We start from the raw sequence: 15,275 nt of genomic DNA on the forward strand, positions 1-15,275 counted from the left end.
TATAGTCGGGAGACAATGGGGCATTTATTTCTAACAACTCCCATAGCTATTCAGCTATGGAAGGAGTTTGCTGATTTTGCAGGTATTGTAATGGGTGGAGCGCAACTAACCCATGTGCTAAGGATTTAGTGGTTCGAAGAAGCCAAAATAAAGTATCAACAGGTATTTAAAGCAGTACCAATAATCATTATGTGGGTGTTTTGGAAAATAAGAAATAAGAGGAACCATGAGAGGTGCAAAACATTGAAAGCATGAACCTCAAGTATTGACATTGATAAAACAAATGCTCAGAGTTAAATTTTCATGACCAAAACCGAGGTCGTGGCTGCGACTAGCATCCCGAACCGTGAAGGCTCGAGAGCCCTTTATAACAAGAAATCATGGGCATAATTCATATATTATAAAGATGCGAAAAACAAACAGAAATATGGTCATTATAATACTTTAACTAAGCAATGCGGACATAAGTTCAATAAAACTCAAAACCATCTAATACACGTCTGCAAAATCTCTACTAGAACTGAAAAAACATATGTCTGAAACCAGGACAAGGCCCCCGGTTGGACCATGAACTAAAACCAAATGTAAATATCTCATGATACAGGTCCTTCCAAAAATAAGGGAGGCTCACTAACTTTAACGTCTACGTCTGACAACTGTCTACTGCTTAGTGGGACCCCGGGACTGAGCCTCAGATCCTGAAATATAGGGGGTCAATACAAATGTACTGGTATGTGAAACAACCCAAAATAGCATGTTATTATTCAATGTAATGAGAGCATTCCACAATAACAATAAATATAATATAGGTAAAAATATGTGGGCATATTTTAGTAAACTTCGAAACAATCCTGACAACTTTGACTCACTCTTTATTATTCTTCTGAGGTAGAAAGTACACCCTACAAATCTGTAATTTCATGGGCTATATGGAATCCGCCCTTAACTCGACGGCCAAGCCCCCAATCCAAGTTTGCTGCAAGGAATGGAGTTCATAAATAACTAGTAATATCCCCATGTGAGTATACAGTAGGAATCCCCCCAAGTGAGATGTCATAATTATCCTTCCATGTAGGATAGCATATCATAATCACCGCATCAGCAAAACACGATTTCGGGCTAAGAGTTATCTAACTCAAGCCTTCTTCATGTGACCGACTAGCTCTCTTAAGCCCAACTTTTAGTTCTTTAAAACCATTTGTCATGCATTCAAAGCACAAAACACTTATTCTGTTAAGGGCATATTATCACCGGGTATCATCATACCCCGACTTGCAAGCCATTCATATCAATCCATAACATATTTGTAGCCCTTTTTCACTTATCATCATGTTAATGAGCACCCAAAGTTTTAAACATCAAGGGAGAGAAAGATTCATGCTATATGTTTTCATCTGAATTTACACCAAAATACTCTCCTCTCAATAGAACAATCATAAGGTGGCCACATCATGTTTGCATTACTTAAAACTGATGAAAACTATTAATTTGACAAAATAAACGTTTACCATATGAAAACACCCTTTCAACATGTCATAAACCATATCACTTTATGATCATTAGTAAATAATTCACCCTCTAGATTCTTTAAGAAAATTCATGTATTTAAATAATCCACAACACTTAAAATCAAAGATATCTTAATAAGAGAGGGAGTTTAGTCATATATGTATATAGATATATATATAGAAAGAGAGAGAGAGAGTTATAGTTCAATTCCATGGAAAGTGGTTCAAGACGACATATATTTTCATTAAAAACAATTCAATGACACATACTTTTTTAAACAAGATCAAAACACTTCTTTGTAAATGTGATTTGGGATCCTTACACTTGATAAAATAATTAAACCTATGCCCATGGAGTTTAGGGTAGTCCCACATACCTTAAGTGCTTAGTTTGAAGAGTGAAACCTTAATCTTGGCACTTTTCTAGAGAATCTTGAACTTGGAAGGATTTGATTCTTGATCTTTCGGGAAGAGGGAAGGGTTTATTTGAGAGTAATTTAGAAAGGAATGGGGATTTTCTTGCCCTAAATACGTTAATAATCGAGGTTATGCTGATTAAAATTAATAGGAAAGGACATAATTGCCCCTCGAGCCTTTAAACTCATATCAAAATCCCATTTGGGGACCCATCACGATGCGCCAAGGGGCTCATAGCCATAGGCACTATGATGCAGTGTAATTGCGGTGACCCACTATTTTCGTGATCCAAACACGACCTAATCTTTGTTCGAAAAATTCAAAACTCCCCTGAGACATGACCTTTACACCACTGAACATAAATTGACCCAAAAATCAATACTCGAGGTCAGGAAGACCAAATTTAAAACCTTTGAAGTTAGGAGGATCAACATAAGCCTAAGTCTCTCAACAAATAGGAGTGTAATCAAGTCAAGAATGATACGGGGTATTACATCATCCCCCTTGGGATCATTCATCCCCGAATTATGACTCGGGATACAGCACGCACGATTTCAAGCACTACAATGAAAGAAAAGAGTAGTTGTAACACCCCATATTTTCCGTAGCTTAATCTAAGTCCCAATACATGAGTATTCATATATGAATTTTTTGAAACACTCATTATTTTTCAATTTATAACCTGTCATTGCATAGTAAATTCAATTAGCTTTCCAACGATATAAAATTCGCCTAAATCTGATATTCAGGTAAGAAGTTATGGTGATTTTAAGTTTCAGTCGCAAAACCCCGTCATTTTAACCTTTAGCGCATCATGTAGTAGGCCAATCTCCCATTTGGAAAATTCCAATGAGGTTACACGATCCTGGCGCATCGCGCCATAGGTCAATTTGACATTTGTCAATTTCCAGTAGGCCTCCGCGATCCTGACACGTCGTGAAGATGGACAAATTGGCACCCACATGCTTACCGCGATGGTGGCGCGTCGCGGCGTTTGTCCAGGTCCCAGTTATCCCTTTTACATTGGCTTGGCGTGATAGTGGCGCATCGCACTAAGGCCAAAAATTGAGATTTTAGTTTCCAGCTTGTGTTTTAAAATTTGTTTAAGGGTATTTAGGTCTTTTTCCTAAGTCCTAAACTCACCCTAAACACGAAATTTAACCCCTAATTGACCTAAATACTCATCATTATTCACTTTCTCTCAAACTAAAATCCTCACTTTCAAAAACAAGAAACCCTAGCTCTCAAGAATCAAGGTCAAATCTAAAGAACTCTCCATCAATCCTTCTGAATTCATCATTTCAGGTATGTTAGATTCATCATTTCAGGTATGTTAGATGTTCATCCATGGATTCCTTTCATCCATGAAGTCCAAGTATTCGTTTGAATTACAAATCTATCATCTTTTCAAGATTTATGATATTAAATTGTGATTTAAAACTATGAATCTCCATGAACTTCCTTGAATATTGATTTTTATACCATACTTTAATGGAATTATCGTTGTTATCAAATCCCCCATGTTTTAATATTGTCATTCTTTGAATAGATCATGATTTAGTGTTATAAATGTTAAAGTCATGCTATTATTTTAAGTTTTATACTATTCCCATGAATTGACTAAACGATGAAGTGCGAGTGTTTGATAAAATGCCTACAAGAGTGATGTATTTAATAAGAGCCTTCATGTTTTGGCCTTCAAGCTTTAGTGTCTTTTCAGCATTGTTGTTTTTGAGTCTTAGGGGTATTGAATATCCAAAAATCATAGTTGTTTATTTAGTCTAGTCTCAGTACATTATAGAATAGTCTTCAGATTATATTATCAGCATTATCAGAATAGTCAGATATCAGTTATTCAACTCAAAACAGTCTAGTATCTCAGTGTTTTTCAGTTGGGAGTAGGATTAGCACCGAGTGAGTGTAGGGATGGCGGCTTTCCCGTCAGATAGGCAAAGTCTTTAGTAGGAGTCCATATACTCTAGAACTACGTAGCCAGCGTAGGATATGAGTAGTCACCTATCAGATTAGGTTTGACTATCTCGCAGGGGTCACCCGTCAGTTCAGGCTTGACACCCTTAGTTCTTCAGACATTATATCAGTTTAGTGGATCTACACAACCATTATTAGTACTCGTGACACGGTATTAACACCCTTCCAGCTGGGGTTATATATTGGACCCCGGTTAGCTCAAATTAGGGAATGTCGGTTAGATGATACCTCCCACAGTCTCAGATATAGTCTCAGTTACAGTCTCAACTCAGTTATGCAGTCTTAGTGTTGTTTGACCAAAGCATACAAATTTCAGTTACCTCAATATTTCAGTTTAAAGATTTTACTCAGTTCATGTTATATGTTTGGTCATGCATCCATAGTATTTATAGATTTTCATTCATTTTCAGTATCTACAAATTCTATGCTCTTTATTCAGTACTCCATACTTTATATACATATCCAGTTAATTATTATTATTCCTATTCATGAGATCATGCATATCAGTCTACCTCATTTAGCATACCAGTATATTCAAAGTTCTGATCGCATACCTTTTCTTTGCGCTATGATGTCTCATATCATAGGTGCTGACGCTCAGTTCCCGAATCGCACCTAAATTCTCAGATTATCTACAGTACAGTAGCATTGGTGAGTCCTTATCATTCGAGGACATATTATATAACTTCATGTCTTTATCTCGATAGTTAGTAGAGTTAGTTGGGGCATGTCCCATCAACTCACATTATTCAGTTTAAAGGCTTTTCAGACACTACAGTTAGCTATTTAGACTATTCAGATTTCAGTATTTTATTAGATTCATAATTTAGTAGTTATTTCATTATTAAAACCTTATGGCATTTCAGTTAATCTTCCATATTCATGATTATATTATTCAGTGATCACAGCAGGTACCAGCTCATGGGTTAGCTTATGGTCTCTTAGGACCGTAAGCACCTGTAACGACTAGAGGGTAGTCTCAGGACGTTACAGTAGTATAAGATTTGTACCTTCCAAAACATCACTGCGGTTTCAAAAAGAGTCGGGTACCTCATACTCATGTCATCCTCTGATTCCCAAGTAGATTCCTCAGCTTTTTGATTCTTCCACAACACCTTAACCGAAATCATCTCCTCGCTCCTCAACTTTCAAACTTGACGATCTAAAATGGCAATGAGTTTTTCTTTGTATGACAATAAATCCTTTACATTGATTTCTTCCATAGAAAACACAAGAGAATGATTTCCAATACATTTCTTCAACATCAATATATGAAATACAGGATGTCCAGAAGCCAGACTCGCAGGCAAATCTTATTCATAAGCAACTCCACCAATCCTTCTTATAATTTGGTATGGGCCTATGTTACGAGGGCTAAGCTTACCTTTCTGTCCAGATCACATGACTCCCTTCATAGGGGAGACCTTTAGAAATATCCAATCATCAACCTCAAATTCCAACTCCATTCTTCTAACATCGGCACAAGACTTTTGGTGGCTCTAAGCTTATCTTAAGTCACTCCCTAATGATTTTTACCTTCTCTATTGCCTTATGGACAAGGTCAGGCCCAAACAACCGGGTTTCACCCACTTCATACTACTCAATCGGAGACCTACATCTCCTCCCATAAAGGGCTTCAAAAGGAGCCATCTGAATACTGGAATGGTAGCTATTATTGTAGGCGAATTCTATCAATGGCAAATGATCTACCCAACTACCCTTAAATCCAATCACGCAAGCCCTCAACATATCTTCTAAGGTATGAATAGTACATTCTGCTTGTCCATCTGTTTGAGGGTGAAACACAGTACTAAGGTATACTTGTGTACTTAAACCCTTCTGAAAAGATTGCCAAAATTGAGAAGAAAATTGTGTACCTCGGTCGGATATAATAGACACAGGAGCCTCATGCAACCGAACTATTTCTTGTATGTACAGCTTATCATAGTCATCTCCCGAATAATTTGTCCGCACGGGAAGAAAATGGCAAGACTTAGTCATCTTGTCTACAATCACCCAAATGGAGTTATATTGGTTTTGAGATCTCGGAAGTCCCATAATGAAGTCTATGTTGATTATCTCCCACTTTCACATAGGCAAATATATCTCTTGGGAAGTGCCATCTGGTCTTAAATGTTCTACCTTTGACTTGTTAACAATTCAAGCACTTAGACACAAAGTTAGCAACATCTTTTTTCATATTATTCCACCAGTAAATAGTCTTAAGGTCATGATACATTTTAGTTGAACCGGAGTAAACAACATACTTGAAAGTGTAAGCTTCATCAAGAATTCTTTCTCGCAACCCATCCACATTCAGCATACATAACCTGCCTTGATAACTTAAAATCCCATCACCACTAATTTCAAATGCCATTACCTTTTGTTGACCAATATATTTCTTAATATGCATCAAGATGGGGTCCTCGACCTATTTCTCCTTAACTTTTGCATAAAAGGAGGATTTAGCAACCTTTTGAACAATTACTCCTCCATCTTCGAAATCTAGGAGTCGAACTCCCAAATTTGCAAGCCAGTGAATATCCTTCACCATATTTCTCTTTCCTTCCTCTACATAAGAAAGACTGCTCATTGACAATCTGCTAAGGGCGTCAGCCACTACATTGGCCTTACCAGATGATAAGAAAAGGTCATGTCATAATCCTTTAACAGTTCCAATTACCGCCTCTGCATGAGATTCAGTTCTTTCTATGAGAAAACATACTGTAAAATTGTGCAGTAAAAATATCAACATGCACCCCATATAGATAATGACACCGAATCTTTAGTGCGAATACCATTGCAACTAATTCTAAGTCATGGGTGGGATAATTCTTTTCATGCACCTTCGGCTGTTTAGATGCGTAAGCCACCACCTTACTATGTTACATAAGAACATACCCAAGTCCCTCTCGGGATGCATCACAATACACAAGAAAACCCTTCATACCCTCAGGTAGAGTCAAAACTGATGCGGTAGTCAACTTGTCTTTCAGTTTCTCAAACTTTTCTCACAAAAGTCTAACCATAAGAATTTCACCTTTTCCTGAGCCAATCTAGTAAGTGGAGCAGCTATGGAGGAAAAGCTCTCTACAAATCTCCTGCCAAACCCAAGAAGCTCCGGATGTCGATTGGAGTCATGGGTTTGGAACATTTTCTCACTGCCTCAACCTTTTGGGGGTCAACTCTAATTCCTTCACCAAAAACAATGTGCCCCAGGAAAACAATAGCACTAAGCCAGAATTCACACTTGGAAAACTTTGCATACAACTCATGGTCTTTGAGGGTTTGAAGGACGGTTCGAAGGTGATTTGCATGATCCTCCTCATTCTTAGAGTAAACCAATATGTCATCAATAAAGACTATGATGAACAGATCTAGAAACTGACAAAACACCCTATTCATTAGGTCTATAAAAGTCGCGGGGGCATTAGTCAGTTCGAAGGAATAACCAAAAATTCATAGTGACCATATTGGGTTTGGAAAGCTATTTTGGGAATATCAGCCTCCCTAACCTTCAACTGGTGATACCCCAAATGAAGATCTATCTTAGAGAAACATTTGGCACCCTGAAGTTGGTCAGAAAGGTCATCAATTTTAGGAAGAGGGTATTTATTCTTGACTGTGACATCTATACACATATGAAGGGAGCCATTTTTCTTATGCACGAAGAGTACCGAAGCACCCCAGGAAGAGACATTAGGATGAATAAGGCCTTTGTCAAGCAGGTCTTTTAACTGTTTTTTTAATTCTGCGGGAGCCATTCTATATGGCAGAATAGAAATAGGATAGGTGTCCGACAATAAATCAATGCCAAAATCTCTCCCTATCTGGTGGTATCCCAAGAAGGTCATTGGGAAAAACTTCTAGAAATTCATTAAGTACCAGAATAGATGGGAGGGAAAGACTTTTAGTACTGGAATCTTGATACAAACAAGATGGTACAGACAACCCTTTTGATATAACCTTACGGGCCCTAATATAAGATATGAATTCCCCCTAGGTGCTTGAGAATATCCCTCCCACTCAATCGCTGGCTCATTAGGAAAAGAGAAAGTAACCCTTCTGGTCCTACAGTCAAGTAACACATATACATCACGAGAGAAAACCAGTAACATATCTGTAACAACATCTGGCAAAGTCTCTTCCTCCTTGCGATTAGACAAGGCAAATAATCGATTATAACTACCACCGGTAGCTGAAGTAGTACCCTTAGAAAGAGGGGCTGTGGAATTTGCTTGGGACTTCACACCCCCAACATCCTCTTGGGCTGAGGGGTAGTCCCTTTGGAGATGACCACACCGACCGTATGCATAAAACACCTTATCACTGGAAAAAATAGCTTTTTGGGTGATTCTTTCTATAATTTCCGCAACGAGGGTGTAACCTAAAAGACTGAGTCACACTCTCTTAGTATTGAGTACCCTAAGACTGCTGACAAGAACCGCTGCTCACCCGAAGTCCTGGGCATAGATAAACTTGCTGAAGACTGAGCATTGCTCCAAAAAATTTTCTTCAACCACCTCTGGTCCGACCTACCACCCTGCTATTGACTGGCATTCTGATCTACAAATGTAGCTCTCTTAGCATGCCTCTCTTTCTCCCTCACCTAAGCCAACCTATTCTTCTCCTCTTCTACCTGTTGCATATGCACTGATTACATGGAAATCCATGTCCTTGTTCAGCATTGCTACCTTACATTCAAACACCAAATCATCCGAGAGACCAGATGTAAACTTCTTCTTGTGAGCCCTCATGTTGCCCACTCACTCTGGAGCATAATGAGATAGCTAAGTGAACTTCAATGCATACTTCTTAACACTCATCTTACCTTGTTTCAAATTCACAAATTCTTCAGCCTTTGCCTCTCTCAATTCCTGGGGGAAGAAACGGTTCAGGAAAGCTTCTACAAACTCACCCCACACAGAAGGTTCAGGATCACCACCCTTTAAATCCTCCCACTCATTATACCAATGGTTAGATGTCCTTGAACTGATAGGTTTCCAACACAACCCCTTTAACTTCATTTGCATGCATAACTCTAAAGATTTTCTCTATTTTATCAATGAACCCTTGGGGGCCTTCCTCAACCTTTGTGCCAATAAATGTGGGTGGGTTTAGCCTCATAAATTAGCTAACCCAAGTAAGTTCAGACGAACCACAGACATAAAACCCACATATTCAGACCGACGGGTCTGAGAGGCCACCAGCTAAGCAATCATATGGATGGAATATCGGAACTCAGCATTCGAAACTTTTCTCTGGGGAGGCTAGAGATAATTAACATCGGTACGTGGAGCCTGAGGTGGACTAGTCGGGGCTGGAAGAACTCCTTTAGTAGCAACAAACTCTAGAGTACGAGCTCTACTACGGGTACGCATCCCATGAGTAGGGCGTACATCATCATCTTGGGTATTTTGTTCGTTGGATCTATAGGGAGGCATAATCAATCTCTGAAATATAGGAAATCATTGATTAGACATTCAGACTTTATAGCATGAACTAGATCATGAAGAAAAAGAGGCATTCCTAAATGCCTAGTAGTTTCCTTCTTATAAGTGTGGCGCTCTACACACCCATAAACAGGACTCTACCCGATGCGATTTCACAGCTACTCTGGGACTATGAACCGTGCTCTAATACTAATTTGTCATGACCCAAACCAAGGCCCTAAACGCGACTAGCATCCCAAGCCGTGAAGGGTCGAGAGCCCTTTTTAACTAGCAATCATGTGCACAATTCATATACTATAAAGATGCGGAAAATAAACGAAAACATGGTCATTCTAATACTTCAACTAAGCAATACAGACATAAGTTCAATAAAACTCAAAACCATCTAATACACGTCTATGAAATCTCTACTAGAACTGAAACAACATATGTCTGAAACCAGGACAAGGCCCCCGATTGGACCGTGAACTAAAACTAGATGTAAACATCTCATGAAACAAGGCCGTCCAAAAATAAGGAAGGCTCAACAACTTCAACGTCTGACAACTGCCTACTTCTTAGAGGGACCCTGGGACTGAGCCTCAGATCTTGAAATATAGGGGGTCAATACAAGTGTACTGGTATGTGAAACAACCCAAAATAGCATGTTATTATTCAATGTAGGTGAGAGCATTCCACAATAACAGTAAATATAATATAGGTAAAAATACATGGGCATATTTTAGTAAACTTCAAAACAATCCTGACAACTTTTACTCACTCTTTATTATTCTTTCGAGCTAGACACTACACTCTACAAATTTGTAATTCCATGGGCTATATGGAATCCACCCTTAACTCGGCGGCCAAGCCCCTAATCCAAGTTTTTCGCAAGGATTGAAGTTTATAAATAACTGGTAATACCCCCATGTGAGTATACCGTAGGAATCCCCCCATGTGAGATGTCATATATATCATCCCATGTAGGATAGCATATTATAAGCCCCGCATCGGCAAAACACAATATTGGGCTAAGAGTTATCTAACTCAAACCTTCTTCAGGTGACCGACTAGCTCTCTTTAGCCCAACTATTAGTTCTTTAAAACTATTCTTCATGTATTCGAAACATACAACACTTATTTTGTTAAGGGCATATTATCACCGGGTATCGTCATACCCCGACTTGCAAGTCACATATCAATCTATAATATATTTGTAGCCCTTTTTCACTTATCATGTTAATGAACACCCAAAGTTTAAACATCAAGGGAGAGAAAGAGTCATGCTATATATATTCATCTGAATTTACACCAAAATATTCTCCTCTCAATAGTACAATCATAAGGTGGCCACATCATGTTTGCATTACTTAAAATTGATGAAAATTGTTAATTTGACAAAATAAACGTTAACCATATGAAAACTCCCTCTCAACTTGTCATAAATTATATCACTACATGATCATTAGTAAAGAATTCACCCTCTAGATTCTTTAAGAAAAATCCATGCATTTAAACAATCCATAACACTTGAAATCAAAGATATCTTAATAAAAGAGGGAGTTTAGTCATTTATGCTCTCAATCAACTTTACAACACCAACAAAGGCATATACATACATACATATATATATATATAGTTATAGTTCAATTCCATGGAAAGTAGTTCAAGACGACATATATTTTTATCAAAACAATTCCATGACACATACTTTTTGAAACAACATCAAAGCACTTCTTTGTAAACGTGATTTGGGCTCTTTAAACTTGATAAAATAATCAAACCTATGCCCATGGAGTTTTGGGTAGTCCCACATACCTTAAGTGCTTAGTTTGAAGAGTGAAACCATAATCTTGACATTTTTCTTGAGAATCTTGAACTTGGAAGGATTTGATTCTTGATCTTTGGGGAATAGGGAATGGTTTGTTTGAGAGTAATTTGGAAAGGAATGAGGATTTCCGTGCCCTAATTACGTTATTAATCGAGGTTAGATGAATTAGAATTGATAGAAAAGGACATAATTTCCCCTTAGGCCTTTAAACTCATATCAGAATCCCATGTTGCGAACCCATCGCGATGTGCCGAGGGGCTCATTGCCATAGACACCGCAACACAGTGCAATCGCGGTGACCCACTATTTACGTGATCCAAACACGGCCCAATCCTCGTCCAAAAATTTTGAAACTCCCCCAAGATATGCCCTTTACACCCCTGAACATGAATTGACCCAAAAATCTATGTCTCGAGGTTGAGAAGGCAAAATTTAGAACCTTCCAAGTTAGGAGGCTCAACATAAGCCTAAGTCTCTCAACACTTAGAAAATTTTGAGGCTTTAAATTCCCTATACATGCAACTTGAAGTGAAATCAAGTCAAGAATGATACAAGGTGTTACATAAATTCCCTTGGATAAAGATATAAGGAACAACTGGGATGATTTGGTGAACAAGTTAGGAAGATATAAGCTAAGACTTTACAATTATGCAGTTAAATGGATGCTACCTAAGCCTAGTAAAATAAAGTGCAATACCAATAGAGCTGTAAAGTGTAATCTAGGACAGGCTTCATCTAGTTTTGTTGTTAGAAGAGATGATGGAACTTTGCTATATGCACAAGCAGGGAAGTTAGGCATAACAATCAATATGGCAGCCAAAGTGACTGCAATCTTGGAAGTTGTAATATTTTGTGCATGAAGGAACTTCATGGAGGTGGAAATTGAATCAGATTCTTTGATGATGGTTGATTTTATCAAGAAGGTATGGAATATCCCTTGGGAGATGACTGAGTCAGTATAAGAAATTAGAAAGCTTATGTCTAATATAAATGCTACAATTAGTCATAGATACAGAGAAGGAAACATGTTAGCAGATGATATGGCTAATTTAGCATTCCAGTTAGAAGATGTAACAACAATAAATACCTTTCAATAAATACAACCAACAGGAAGAAAAATTATGAACATGGATAAATTGAAAATTCCTAACTTGAGAATTAAAACCATAAGGATAAAGCCATATTTACAAAGTGTTCAGCCAAGACTAGACATGCAAAATGAAGATTCAGAGCAGCAAGGACATTAACAATAGTAATAATCCGTATACAAGGAATACTAAAGCTGCTATATCAGATAGGTCAATCTATTTTAGCTCACAAAAGATACCACCAAAAACAAAGGAGAAATACGTCAGATTAGTCCATCAATCTAAGAGGGCAGTCACAAGCCCAAATCAATAACTGATACAGAAGCTCCAATGCTCATCTAAATGGATAAAAATGGGAATCAGAATCTTAGCTTGGTTCCAAAGAAAGGAAGAAGTGTAGAAAGGAATACCTATGGAGGAACTACATAAGTATGGATCTTTCCTCCTTCAACATCATGACAGAGACAACCCAACCACCTATGATGGATAGAGTCAATAAAAAAAGAAAAGGAATAAGGAAAATTAATCAACAGTTACCTTGGTGTTTTGGTAACACTTCTGTGATGAAGATATGCAACGTGAGGATGAGAACAACATTGATTACCCATAGAAGAATAAATGTTAGCTAAGAGTTCAGGCGGCAGTGGCTAGGAAGCATGGTGCCGATGAAGAGACAACAATAGCTGAGAATGGAAACTAAAGACAAGGGAGACATTTATATAGCTAGGTCAATTTGAAAAGTGGATCGGTTCCATTACAACGTTTAGAATTTGTATTATTTGGACCTTGGGCCGGATGTTTTTGTTTATTTATTTTTTATTATCCAAAAAAATGGCTGAGATGCCACAAAAAATTATTTTAAAAAAAAAACCTTGTAACTACTGAGCATTCTAATCTTTAATCTCTAATCTCTATTTCTAATATATTAAAAGTGTGAAGGGACTTACGAATGGTGTTCGAACTTTTTGTCTTTCATTAAAAGACTCATTTTTAGACGAAATCATTTCACTATTTTCCTTCAACTATTATTTTATTAAATTAAGAACTCTTAAAATATTGGGGAGAACCTTAACAAAATAAATATGTCAAAATAAATAAATATATAAGTCCTAAAATATATAAAAAGAAATTAAGAGACTAAAATATATATAATCAATTTAAATATTCCTTTATATAATTATTTATTAAATTATATAATAAATAAAAGTTCTCCACAATCCTTTTTAGTTATGTTTTTGCAAATGGGGGGTGCGGGGGGCGGTTATTTCATTTTTCTTCTTACTAGATATTGACAGCCGATGCTAGCATGGACCCAATATATATTATTTTTTAATCTCAAATTATGTGACATATACAGTATTTAAGTAATAAATTATTAAAATAATTTAAGTTTTAAATTATTGTGATTTCTAATATTTTTTCTTCTATTCCAATTTTAGTGACTCTGATGTAATTTCGAAAGTCAACCAAATATTTTATATCTTTTAAATTTTTTAAATTGTTAATTATGTGATTTATAATTTTTTTTTACATAATTTTTCAATAAGATATGAATACTCCATCTCAATTTATGTGGCACAAATAAAATTTCGACAATAAATTAACCTTTTTATATTTTTTTATTAAGTTCTTAATTATTGTGATTTGCAATATTTTTATTTCATTTTAAATAATATATGTTACTTTTCAGCTACCCCATTCAAATTTATGTGCATTAATATAATTTCGATAGTCAAATAAATTTTTTATGTTGACATATCATTTTGTATCTATTTTATCTTTTTTATGAAATATTATTAATTTTTTAATACTTAGATGACCATAATAATTAATTAGAAGTGATTTAATAAAATTACGATTGAAGTAGCTGAAGCAGACATATCAAAAATGTCTATTTTACTTTTTTTATTAATACTATTAATTTTTTAACATGCAAATGGCTAATAATAATTAATTAGGATTGATATAGCAAAATTATGGATGAAGAAGATGAAGCAGGCAACACAAGCAGACATTTCGACCTCGTACCTGCTTAAGCTGCTTAACTCCCTCTTATTAATTTTTTATGAAATATTATTAATTTTTAGTATTTAGATGACCATAATAATTAATTAGGAGTGATATAGTAAAATTTCGATTGAAATAGTTGAAGTAGACATGTCATAAATGTCTATTTTACCTTTTTATTAAATATTATTAATTTCTTAATATGTAAATATCTTATAATAATTAATTAGAGGTGATACAGTAAAATCACGACTGAAGCAGCTGAAGCAAGCAGCACAAGCAACCATATCGACCGCGTGCCTGCTTAAGCCACTTAACTCGCTCTTATAATATAAGAGAATTACTTTTTAAATTTAGTTTTGAGTTGATGATTTTGAAAAAAAAGACCTATAATTTGGTGTATTCACATCATTATCAATCTTGGTTCTTTCACCTTTTTTCTTAATAATTAATTAGTTTCTTCTCTTTTGAGTATATAGGTGTCTTAAATGCAAAGTTGTCGATGTTTTATTATTTTTGTATTATATTGGTGATTCACAAATTTTAGGGTTAACATGCTTTAGTTTTTTCTTTTCATATCCATTCTTTTAAAACTATATAATCTGTATAATTCACATATGTTAAGATAGAATTTGATTGGTTGATGTGTAGCTAATGATCTGATTATTTTCTCTTTTTTTTTTTCTAGATCTATTGATTCATGACATAATGATTCTAGCCACAAATTATATTACTTTGTGATATAGATCTATTAATTTAATTTTTATAGTAATTTTATGTTTTTTCCATCCTTTTAATGGATCTTCACTATATAATTGTTCTAATTTTTTCTTAATTATTTCTATCTTATTTATTGAAAATATAGTTATTTCTGTTTTATTTATCGAAAATACGACTAGTTCTATTGTATCTTCAGTATTTTTTATATTTTCTAACTTTTGTGTAATTTTGTCGCTTCCTTTTATCCAATCAGTTTTCTTTCTTATTTTATTATTAACTCTTT

The 15,275-nt window shown here is 35.8% G+C and overlaps 1 long non-coding RNA gene across 1 annotated transcript; it reads right to left on the reverse strand.

Annotated features, from left to right (window-relative positions):
- Nucleotides 1-428: 428 nt before the first annotated feature.
- Nucleotides 429-12,996, reverse strand: LOC107863477. The gene is made up of 3 exons (XR_001672267.2): nucleotides 12,803-12,996; nucleotides 12,676-12,742; nucleotides 429-698 (listed from the first exon to the last, which is right to left on the reverse strand). It is a non-coding gene; the product is annotated as an uncharacterized LOC107863477 (long non-coding RNA).
- Nucleotides 12,997-15,275: the final 2,279 nt, after the last annotated feature.

Source organism: Capsicum annuum, chromosome 3 (genome assembly GCF_002878395.1).
Source record: "Capsicum annuum cultivar UCD-10X-F1 chromosome 3, UCD10Xv1.1, whole genome shotgun sequence".
In the NCBI taxonomy this organism is placed as follows: Eukaryota; Viridiplantae; Streptophyta; class Magnoliopsida; order Solanales; family Solanaceae; genus Capsicum; species Capsicum annuum.